This window comes from Abrus precatorius, unplaced genomic scaffold (assembly GCF_003935025.1).
Source record: "Abrus precatorius isolate BTA unplaced genomic scaffold, Abrus_2018 Scaffold8, whole genome shotgun sequence".
Taxonomy (NCBI): Eukaryota; Viridiplantae; Streptophyta; class Magnoliopsida; order Fabales; family Fabaceae; genus Abrus; species Abrus precatorius.
In genome coordinates, this window is record NW_020874428.1 from 14,858,495 (window position 1) to 14,869,872 (window position 11,378).

At 36.9% G+C, this 11,378-nt stretch overlaps 1 non-coding gene across 1 annotated transcript; it reads left to right on the forward strand.

The window, feature by feature from the left end:
* The first annotated feature begins 9,176 nt into the window (after window positions 1–9,176).
* Window positions 9,177–9,283, forward strand: LOC113848589. Its single transcript, XR_003501853.1, has one exon. It is a non-coding gene; the product is annotated as a small nucleolar RNA R71 (small nucleolar RNA).
* Window positions 9,284–11,378: the final 2,095 nt, after the last annotated feature.

The window sequence follows — 11,378 nt, forward strand, 5'->3', positions numbered from 1 at the left end:
ATCATCAAGCTTCCTTGACCAATCTTTTCTTAAGTTACTGACTACTTTCTCTAAGATCTTCTTGATTTCTCTGTTTGAAATTTCCACTTGTCCGCTTGTTTGAGAATGATAAGGAGTTGCTACTCTGTGTTTTACTCCATACTTATCCAGAACATTATTAAGGTATTTATTGCAGAAGTGTGATCCTCCATCACTAATCAGAATTCTTGGCACTCCAAATCTTGAAAAAATGTTTTTCTTTATGAAGGAAATCACCACTTTGGTTTCGTTTGTTCTGGTTGGTATAGCTTCCACCCATTTAGACACATAATCCACTACCACAAGTATGTATTCATGAGAAAAAGAAGTTGGAAAGGGTCCCATAAAGTCTATTCCCCATACATCAAACAATTCCACCTCCAAGATATTGTTCAAAGGCATCTCATGTCTTCTGGAAATGTTACCAACTCTTTGGCATTTATCACAGTTTTCTACATAAATTTTTGTATCCCTGAACAATGTAGGCCAGAAAAATTCAGCTTGTAATACTTTGACAGTTGTTCTTGATCCACTATAATGGCCTCCATAAAATGAATTGTGCCAATGCCATAAGATATCAGCTTGTTCTTTCTGTGGAATACATCTTCTCAAAATACCATCTACTCCAATTTTGAATAGATGATGATCTTCCCAAATATAGAACTTGCTATCATGAAGAAATTTCTTTCTTTGTTGCCAATTCATTCTCTTTGGAATGTGCTGAGTGGCCTTAAAATTCGCTATATCAGCAAACCAAGGTAATTCATCCACAGTTAGCAGCTTTTCATCAGGAAATTCTTCATTAATATCCAAGTAATCTGATGGCAATGTATCCAATGGAATTCTGGATAGATGGTCTGCAACACCATTCTCTTTTCCTTTCTTATCTCGAATTTCTAATTCAAATTCTTGAAGTAGTAGAATCCATCTCAGCAGTCTTGGTTTAGCATCTTGCTTAGAAAACAAATATTTCTGAGCAGCATGGTTAGTATATACCACAACCTTGGACTCTACTAAATAAGACCTGAATTTATCAAAAGCAAATACTATAGCAAGCAACTCTTTTTCAGTGGTTGTGTAATTAATCTGTGCAGAGTTTAGGACTCTACTAGCATAGTAAATCACATGTAGTCTTTTATCTTTTCTTTGTCCTAATACAACACCCACTGCATTGTCACTTCCATCACACATTAGCTCAACAGTCAGGTTTAACAAGAATTGGAGCAGAAATCAGTTTTTCTTTTAAGATAGTAAAAGCATGCATACAAGATTCATCAAATACAAATGCTGCATCCTTTTCAAGCAAGTTGTGACGCCTAAAAATAACAGGATTTTTTTTTATTTTTTTTTGAAACAGGAGAAGCAGAAGGATAACACATTCTTTGAATTCACCTCTAGTACATCATATTTCTGTTTAGGGATTTGTGGTCTCAACGTACAATATCAAAACTAAGTAAAACAACAACCACAACAATAATGCTCCATCCTAACTGAATAACCTCATGCAATGGATAGGGAAATATTTAGTGATAATCTCAGAGTACTACACCTTGATAAGGTAAAATGACATAATTAAAATGCACAAAATCAACATAGTTCAGAGATACATGGAATGAAACAGACTGACTCCCTAAGAGCAGTTCCCTAAAAACAACAACAAACAAACTATCCCAATCAGTCGAGAGGAGAATAATCCTCAATGGGATCGGACTCCTCAGAAGATGTCGGGGAAGCAGAACTAGAAGAAGCAGCGTCCTCTGTGTCCTCTACAATCCAACCAGCAGTGCGAGGTGGTGAATGAACTGTGGTAAAGGGCGAATAAGTGTTTGGGTAGGTAGGGAGCATGTGGGGCAGTACATCATCATTCCTCACTAAGGGTTCTGCCATGTATGTATCTCTCTCAGTGGTCACAGGGGGTGGAGTAGGTTCCTCAGTAGGGAATGGTACAGGCGTAGGTACTGGTCTAGAACTGGGAGTACGAGGATCAACAGACATGGGAGAAGGAGTAGCTGCAAGTGCAGGATAAGGTAGGTGGGAGTCTCCAGGTGGGGTGGAGAAAACAAGCTCGATAGGGGTGTCAACCATAAAGTGGGTGGTCCACGAGTGTCCGACATCTTGTCCATGAATCACCCATGCCATTCCATGGAAGATGCTTTGCTGTGCTGCCGCGTCGAACACCCAAACGTCCTCCTCAGATGGCAGGATCCATACCTTCACTCGGAAGCTGGCCATCTGTACAATACATATACAAAAGTACAACAACACACACAAACAGGGGTGAGTTCTCCAAACACAAGCAAACATCCAATAGTCGTACCCCAAGGAAGGTGGCTTTTCACACCATCACTCAAGTCACATCATTATCCAATCTTAGAACAAACATCAATACAATATAGGTCGGTTCATACTTCTCAAAGACAATTCCTAGGTTCATCAAACTAATAATGCTCATGATGCATGAATGCAAGTTTCATCTCTCACTATCCATCCCTCAAATTTTTGTGTTAATGCACATGGTATGCATAGGGATCCCTTACTCTACTGCCAGCGACTTGCCCAGCATTTAGTGTAGAGTTCACAATTTCATATCCAAGTCGTATGGCGATCGGAGGACTCCATTCCCTGCATCACAATCGCACAGAAAAGAATTTACATCATTATTCAAAAACACCCAAACTGGTGCTGGCCCCAAACTGGGTCTCTTCGGGAATGGACCTCAACGACCCTAGGATGTGGAGTTCTTCTCGGGCTTGGCTAAGGCTTGCAAGTAGGGTCACGACCCGGCCACAGAGAGCTCTGCTGCACCATCTAGGTCGACTGTTCCCCCTTTCGCCACCCCCGTAGGTCTACTCGGGACCGAACCTCCAATACCTACAGCTGTGCCTCTGTTATGCCATCAAGTCGTTCCAAAGAAATGTTATGATGCATGGAGTATGATTCTCCTTTCTTTCCTCAACGTTTTCTCAATCTTGGTTCATATGGAATTCAAGCACAGAAACAAAGCCCTCACAAGGCCTGCTCAATCACTATTCACTTTCTCATCTAGCATAAATTTGTTAAACAATAAGGTTTAGGAATCACACACAAACTTCCAATCCCACCAATGCACATCCACTATTTCCCAACACATAATTCTCAATGATTTTGACACAACCCTCTCAGATTTTCCCACCCAAATCCTATTACATTAACTTACTATATTAACACTACTCAATTTATCATTTCCATTGTTATTAACCATACTACCTCCTACTTTAAATATGACTTATCTCCACTTTTCTCTATCTCTCTGGTTTTTCCATTTAGTTATTTTCTAATTACGTGTATTGATTCCCGACTACCTATTTAATTCAAGGTTACTTAGTTTCGTTCTAATTCTTTTTAGGTTCATTAATATTAGTCCTCACGCGATAGGTTCCATTAAGCTAATAGTGAGATCTTTTCTAAGGATGACTTTTATTGATTAACTACTATATTCAGTCCCTTAATTACCATCTCCATACCTTTATTTACTATCCTTTTAGTTTAGGTAAACTTTCCATAAAAAAGGGCTGCGCTTGATTCTCTCCTTTTATTCCTTGTATAATGTAATGAACATGATGCATGATTCATCTTAGTGCTCACGGATTCAAGTGCAAACAGCAAACACACCTTATCATTATGCAGTCCTTATCACCCATATTTCATCAAAATTATCACAATTTTAAGTACAACTTTTAGGATTTCTCATCATCAAAACCGAGAATGAATAGTTCTCACTTTCTTGTCCACCACAAATTTCCAAAACACCACATGCATAAAGCTTTTCAAACCAAGTGAACACATCCATCACAATCAATTCAATCATCCATCATCCAAACTAACAAGCAACCATTCTCATGCAAATTACACAAAGTCCAACACGGTTTTCAATTTCTAAGTGTAGTTCAATATTCTAGGCTTTTTCCATGCAAGATCAAATCTGTCTAGCTTTTCCACTAGATTTTTATCAAATTAAAAATTATGTAACATAAAGGAAACTAACATGCAATGACATAGTTTCATCGTCCAAGTGGAGGGACAACATTTCCAAGTGACATTCAAATTTCTAAGAGAAAACTGAAACACTTAGGGGCTGAAATCAACATGCAATGGCTTCCATTTCACATGCAATCCAAGGTTTATTGATTACAAGGGTCAATCAACATTTTAAACAAAGAATCCAGCCAAACAAAGGTGAAACCGAGGCATGCACAAAGAGATCCAAAGCATTTCATGGTTAAAAATTAACATGCAAGTGAAAGAATATGTTGATCAAGTTCACGGTTCATGGTTTCAAGAAGGAAATGTCATTAACTCAAAGGTTCCACCAAGGGAACATAAAAACCGAGGCATGCACAAGGGAAGATCCACATCCACACATCAAAGTTTCAAGCTTTTTAGGAATTAAAGTTGGTTAAAAGTGAAATCAAACTCTTTAGGAAGTAACCGAGACATGCAAACAAGGAAATCCATACTCTTTTTGGATAAAACTTAACATGCAAGTTCAGATTTGAAGTTCTTCCAACATGCAGTCCAACACACACTATTTTTTTCAAGGAAAAATGTGTAAAAACAGCCAAGAGATGGACATGCAAACACATCAATTGTGAGAACTCCCCCTTGCCTTGATTGTGACAAAAATTTAGGAGCAAAAGGAGTTGATCTTGGCTGGTTCTTCAAAGGAGAGTTGCTGGACCGAGAGGATGAGTTTCAAACTTCAATCTTTCTCCTCTTGGTTAGGTTATCTTCCTCGGTTCTTTGAAGAGAAAAAAGGGGAAAAGCTTCAAATGGTTAGGATCAAGTGAAAAAGGAAGCTTTTTAGGAGTTTTTGGTGTTATGCTTCCATGGATCTTCAAATCAAAGAAGGAAAAAGGATGAGAAAGCTTACCTCTTTGAAGGAATGGTCACGGTTTTGAAGAATCAAGCAAGAGAATGCAAAAGTGAAAGCTTGGAGCTCCTTGGCTTGTCTTGGAAGGTTGAGAGGATGAGAATTTTTTGAGAGATTTAGGGAGGGAGGGTCTCGGTTTCTTTGAAGAAATGGAGAGAATAGGAACTTGAAAAGATTTTTGAGAGTAAGGGTGGAGGGCTCACGGTTTTTGAGTGAAAAAAGAGAGAAAATGAGGTGGTTTGGTCTATTTATATGGAGTGTTTAATTTCCCTTTGCCAATTAGAACTTAATGCTCACGGTTTGGGCTTTGTGGGGCAATATTCAAATGCAAAACTGCACCAAATTAATTTGAAGCAGTTTAGAAGTGGAATTTGGTGAAAAACTTGAATAATAAGGGTGTCACGATTTTTTGTGCATGAATAGTGAATTCTTTTGCAAACTTGTAAGTTAAGCAATCACATTTTGGCAAGCAAAATGCATGGAGGAGTGTGGAGGCTACATGCACACGGTTTGGAGTAAAATATTCCAAGAATTGCACAAAATTCCAAAGGCTAGATTCTAGGCAGCAATTGCATGCAATGTGATTGGCCGACGAGGAATTTGATATGATGAGATTGACTTTCGAAGGGACATTTGACATGGTGCAGATTTCAAGAAAAGCATTTAATTGGAGTAATCATGATGCCGGCCTTTTAGAAGGCACGATTAGAAAGTTCCGGAATAATTTTGTCTACTAATCGGGAGGCAAGAATCTTTTGCATGAATTTCTAGTGGTCGATACTAGATTTGGAAATCTTTACAATAATGATTTCTAGATTTCGTGAGATTCCGTGTAGAATTTTGACTGCTAAGGAATGATTACAAAATCTTAGCAATGATTACAAAATCTCACGTTTTTCAAGGCGAATACCTTTGATTTGACAATTTAAATAAGATAAAATTTTAACTTTCGGGATAAAATTATCAGGGGTAGTGTGGATAGTACAGTTGAACATACTCAAGAAAATACTTGGACGATATTGAAACTATATGTTTGCATGCAGTTACCTTAAAATACCCAACTTAGAAATAATTCAATATTCTTATCAAAATAAAATAAAATAATTCAATTTAACCTCCATCTAATTATTCCGATACTAAAGAAGCAGAGTAAGCAAGCAAGTACGATTCAACAGTCGCTAGCTGAATCAGGAGAATCGGGTCGTTACACAAGTCACTCAAAGGTTTGGTAATTTTAGAAAAATCTTTAATGAACCTCCTTTAAAACCCAGCATGGCCTAAGAAACTTCTAATTCCTTTCACATTCACAGGTGGAGGTAATTTACTAATCACTTCTATTTTAGCTTGATCAACCTCCATCCCTCTAATTGAAATCTTATGGCCAAGCACTATTCCTTCTTGCACCATAAAGTGACTTTTCTCCCAATTTAACACCAAGTTGGTGTCTTGACATCTCTGCAAAACAATGGACAAATTAGATAAACAATCATCAAATGAATTTCCAAAAATAGAAAAATCCTCCATGAATACCTCAATTATTTTCTCAACCAAGTCAGAAAAAATAGCTAACATGCACCTTTGAAATGTAGCTGGAGCATTACACAACCCAAAAGGCATTCTTCTATATGCAAATATTCCAAAGGGACAAGTAAAAGCAGTTTTTTTTTTTATCAATTGGATCTACAGCAATTTGGTTATAGCCAGAATATCCATCTAAAAAGCAGTAAAATGCATGTCCAGCTAACCTTTCTAGCATTTGGTCTGCAAAAGGTAGAGGAAAATGATCTTTTCTGGTTGCATCGTTCAGCTTTCTATAATCTATACACATCCTCCATCCTATGACAGTCCTTGTGGGTATCAACTCATTCTTTTCATTTGGTACTACAGTCATTCCACCCTTTTTAGGTACCACTTGCACAGGACTTACCCAATTGCTGTCTGAAATAGGATATATGATCCCTGTATCTAATAGTTTAATGACTTCCTTCATGGCAGGGTTTAATCTTCTTTGAGGCTGCACAACTGGTTTAAAATTTTCTTCAAATAAAATTCTGTGCTTACAAAAGGATGGATTTATACCTTTTAAATCTGAGATATTCCACCTTATTGCTGATTTATGGGTTCTCAAAATTCTCAGCAACTTTTCCTCAACTTTTCCTCCTCTTCTTCCTTGAGTTCATTGCTTATGATAATTGGATTTTCATGTTTATGATCCAAGAATGCATATCTCAAGTGAGATGGAAGTTGCTTTAGTTCCAGCTTCTAACTTTTCTCTTTTTCTCCTTCATTTTTCAACTCCTTTTTGATTGATTCTTCTGCAGGTATTAAAATAGGTAGAGTTTCCAATTGTTGCTCCATTTCAAATACGTTTTCATCTTCAAAATGCAAAGATTTAGTATTTCCTGCAGCTATGGTTTCTCTCAACACAGAAATTTCATCAAATCCATTTAAAGAATAAGGAGTGATCATAGAATCCAATGTATCTACTCTCATACATGTGTTATCATCAATTGGATATTTTAAAGCTTTAAATACATTAAATATTACCTTTTCCTCTTGAACTCTAAGCATTAACTCTCCTTTTTGCACATCAATGAGAGCTCGTCCAGTTGCAAGGAAAGGTCTGCCCAAGATTAATGGTATGTTTGCATCTACCTCCATGTCCAATATGACAAAATCTGCAGGAAAAATAAATTTGTCAACCTTAACCAACAAATCCTCTACTACTCCATATGGATAAGTATATGATCTATCAGCTAATTGCAATGTAATGTTGGTTGGTTTCACTTCCTCTATCCCCAATTTCTTCATAATGGCTAATGGCATCAAATTAATGCTTGCCCCCAAATCACACAATGCTTTTCCCATAGTACAATTTCCTATTTCACAAGGTATGCTAAAAGATCCTGGGTCTTTTAATTTTTGAGGAAGTTTTCTTCTAAGAATAGCACTGCACTCCTCTGTCAAGGGTACCGTCTTATAATGTTCTAACTTCCTTTTCTTGGAGAGTAGTTCCTTCATGAATTTGGCATAAGATGGCATTTGCTCCAAAGCTTCAGCAAATGGAATGTTAATTTGAAGCTTTTTGAACACATTTAGAAACCTCTCAAACTGCACCTCTTGCTTAGGATTTTGCACTCTTTGAGGATAAGGCAATCTCTTATATTTTTCTGGATCAATTGGCTTGTAAGTGTCCTCAAATAATTGTTTCTTTGTCTTTCTTTCAGGACTTTTATGAACTTCTTCATTCTTTTCTGAATGTTCTCTCTTTAGTAGCTTGAAGTTTCCTTGCTGCAATTCTTCTTTTAAATTTCTTTCCTCTGCTGCATTTTCTACTTGCTTTTCTACTGCAACATTATTCAGTTTCTTTTCAGCTGGTTTTGGACTGGCTACAACAGCTCCACTTCTTGTAACTATAGCTTGACATTGTTCCTTTGGATTCACCACTGTGTTACTTGGAAATCTTCCTTCATCTCTGCTTGTTAATTGTTCAGCCAGCTGTCCAATTTGAGTTTCTAACTTCTTCGTAGAAGCTTCTTGATTCTTGATGCTAGATTGAGTGACTTTCATGAATTGTAACATTGTTTCCTCAATCTTGTTCATTCTTTCACTCATTGGTCTAGCTGAATGTTGACTCCTTTGAGGTTAAGTAGAAGAATTTCCTTGAAAGTACTGCTTTTGTTGGTGATTTCCTGCATTTAAAAATGGAAGAGATGTATTAGTGCTTTTCATTGCAGAATTCTGAGGATTCCAATTATAAAATTGTTGATTCCTATTATTAGAATACTGAAATCCAGGAGGAAATGATTGTTGAGGATAAGATTGTTGCTGTCTTTGATAATTCCCCATATAATTGACTTGCTCTTGTGGTTCAGGGGTAGGTACATCACATGCACCATTAGCATGATTCCCTCCACAAAAATCGCATGTCAACTGACTTGTTACCACATTTCCAGTCTGCAAATTATTAATCTGCTGAGTCAAAGCTGCTATTTGATCAGAAAATAATTGGTTCTGCAGCTGATTCTGTGCAAGAAAAGTTTCCATCATCTTTGCTTCATATTCATTGCCTCTTCTTGTATTCCTCAAGTTGGAATTCTGATACATGGATGAAGTCATCATCTCAATGATTCTTTGGGCTTCTTCCAAGGATTTCATGCTCAAAGATCCTCCTGCAGCTGCATCAATCATAGTTCTAGTTACTACATTCATTCCATTATAAAAAGTTTCCAGCTGCATCCATTCTGGAATACAATGATGTGGACATCTTCTCAGCAACTCTTTCTATCTTTCCCATGCTTCATAAAGTGATTCTCCTTCCTACTGCACAAACGATGTTATTTCTCCTCTCAGCTTAGCAGCTTTTGAAGGAGGAAAATATTTTGTTAGAAATTTATTCACAAGTTCAGTACATGTGGTGATACTTCCCTGAGGCTGTGCTTGTAACCAACATTTGGCTTTGTCTCTTAAAGAAAATGAAAATAGCCTCAGTCTTATAGCATCTTCACTTACTCCATTCATCCTTATAGTATCACACAACTGCAGAAAATTAGAAATATGCATATTAGGATCATCAGAAATTCCACCAGAAAATTGGTCCTGCTGCACTAGGTGAAGTAAGGCTGGTTTTATCTCAAAATGATTGGCTTGAATGGTTGGTCTAACAATTGAAGAATTATAGCCTTGCATATCTGGAATTGCATAATCTCCTAGTGTTCTCATTCTCTGTTGTTCTACCATTTCAACTTTTGGAGTTGGTTGTCTAAAAGGTGAATGTTTCCTATTTGCAAAAGAAGTGACTTGAAATTCTGGAGAATGTATAACCTCTAGATCACTGTCACTTCCTACAGATCTCTCTGCTCTAATCTCTTTTCTTAATCTCCTAAGAGTTCTATCAATGTCAGGATCAAAGACAAGAGTAGATTTATTTTTGTTTTTACCACGCATATACAACTAAACACAGATATAGTATAATGAAAACAAAAAACTGCACATGTAATGTAATAGTTGTAGAAAATTTAAAGAAACAAATGCTCAATATAGTTATTTTCCTGTTACTAATGATATTGAAACAAATTATTCTCCGGCAACGGCGCCAAAAACTTGTCACACTATTTACAACTGCTGTTGCAATGAAGGTAAACTGACTAGCAAGTGTACTAGTGTTGTTGTAGCAAGTTATAAAAAAAATCTTAGAATCAAATTGAGTTCCAAGTATCGTCCTCAGGGAATAAAGTTCTCAATTACCACTTCACAAGATCACAATTAGTTGAGCTTTACAAATTTCAGATGGAATTTGTATGAATGTATCAAAAACGAAATTAGAAAGTAAAACAGAATAGTTAGTACAAAAGTATATAGTAAACAGATGTAGAAAGAGTAGTTAGGAAATTGTTTCACCAAAATCAGTTTCACGTTATATTAATCAAAGGACAATCCCTTGCCTCAATGAGTCTAACATCTAATCAAATCACTTTAATCCCTTAGATCTAATCCAATCAAATGCTGCATTAAGTTTGAGAAACCAAAAGATTGCAAGATTAAGATATCTTATCCCTAAGAAACCAATAACCTTGGCAATTAATTCAAATCTGAGAAACAAATTCAATTCCCATTGATAAGAGTTCATCTATGATTAGTTGATCAAATTTCCATTCAATCACTACTTTAACAGCAGAATCAATCACTCAATCCAATCCAAAACTCAAAGTTCAGATCCAAAATCAATTCAACACTTCTATTACAGATTCACAATTCCTAACCACAAAGAGTTTAAGCAAACATTACAAAAGAGAAGAGAAGAGAAGAGAAGAAGAGAATGAACAAAGAAGAAACATCTTCAAGCCAATCTCCAATCTGATCCCTCAAGAAATGAAGCTTGGTGTTCATCCTCAATCTCCCTTTTTGACTCTCTCAACAACAAAAACAAATGGAAAATAAAAAATGAACAAAAAACTCCAAAATTCCTGAGCTAACTGCCTTTTATAGAATTCCTGCTCTGCTGGCGTGATCACTTTTTCCAGCAATAGTAATCACGCAGAGGCTAATTCTTCATTTCCACTTGCGCGTGTTCACTTTTGCTGGTGATAGTAGCCACACGCACTTCAAAGTGTTCACTTTTGTTGAAAATAGTAGCCACACAGAAGCTTCCTTTGCTAATGTCATGCGCGTGTTCACTTTTGCTGGAAATAGTGAACACGCAGATGCTGCTTTCTTGCATGTGTTCACTTTTGCTGATAATAGTGAACACGCGCCGCTACTCTTCTTGGAGGACTCTCTGGAACGCTCACTTTTTCCAGAAAAAGTGATCACGCAGAAGCTCTTCTCATTGCAACATCTCTGGAACGATCACTTTTGCCAGCAAAAGTGATTACGCAGAAGTTCTTCTTCATTTTATGGTTCTGGAGTGATCACTTTCACCAGCGTAAGTGATCACTCAGAGGCTGTTTTT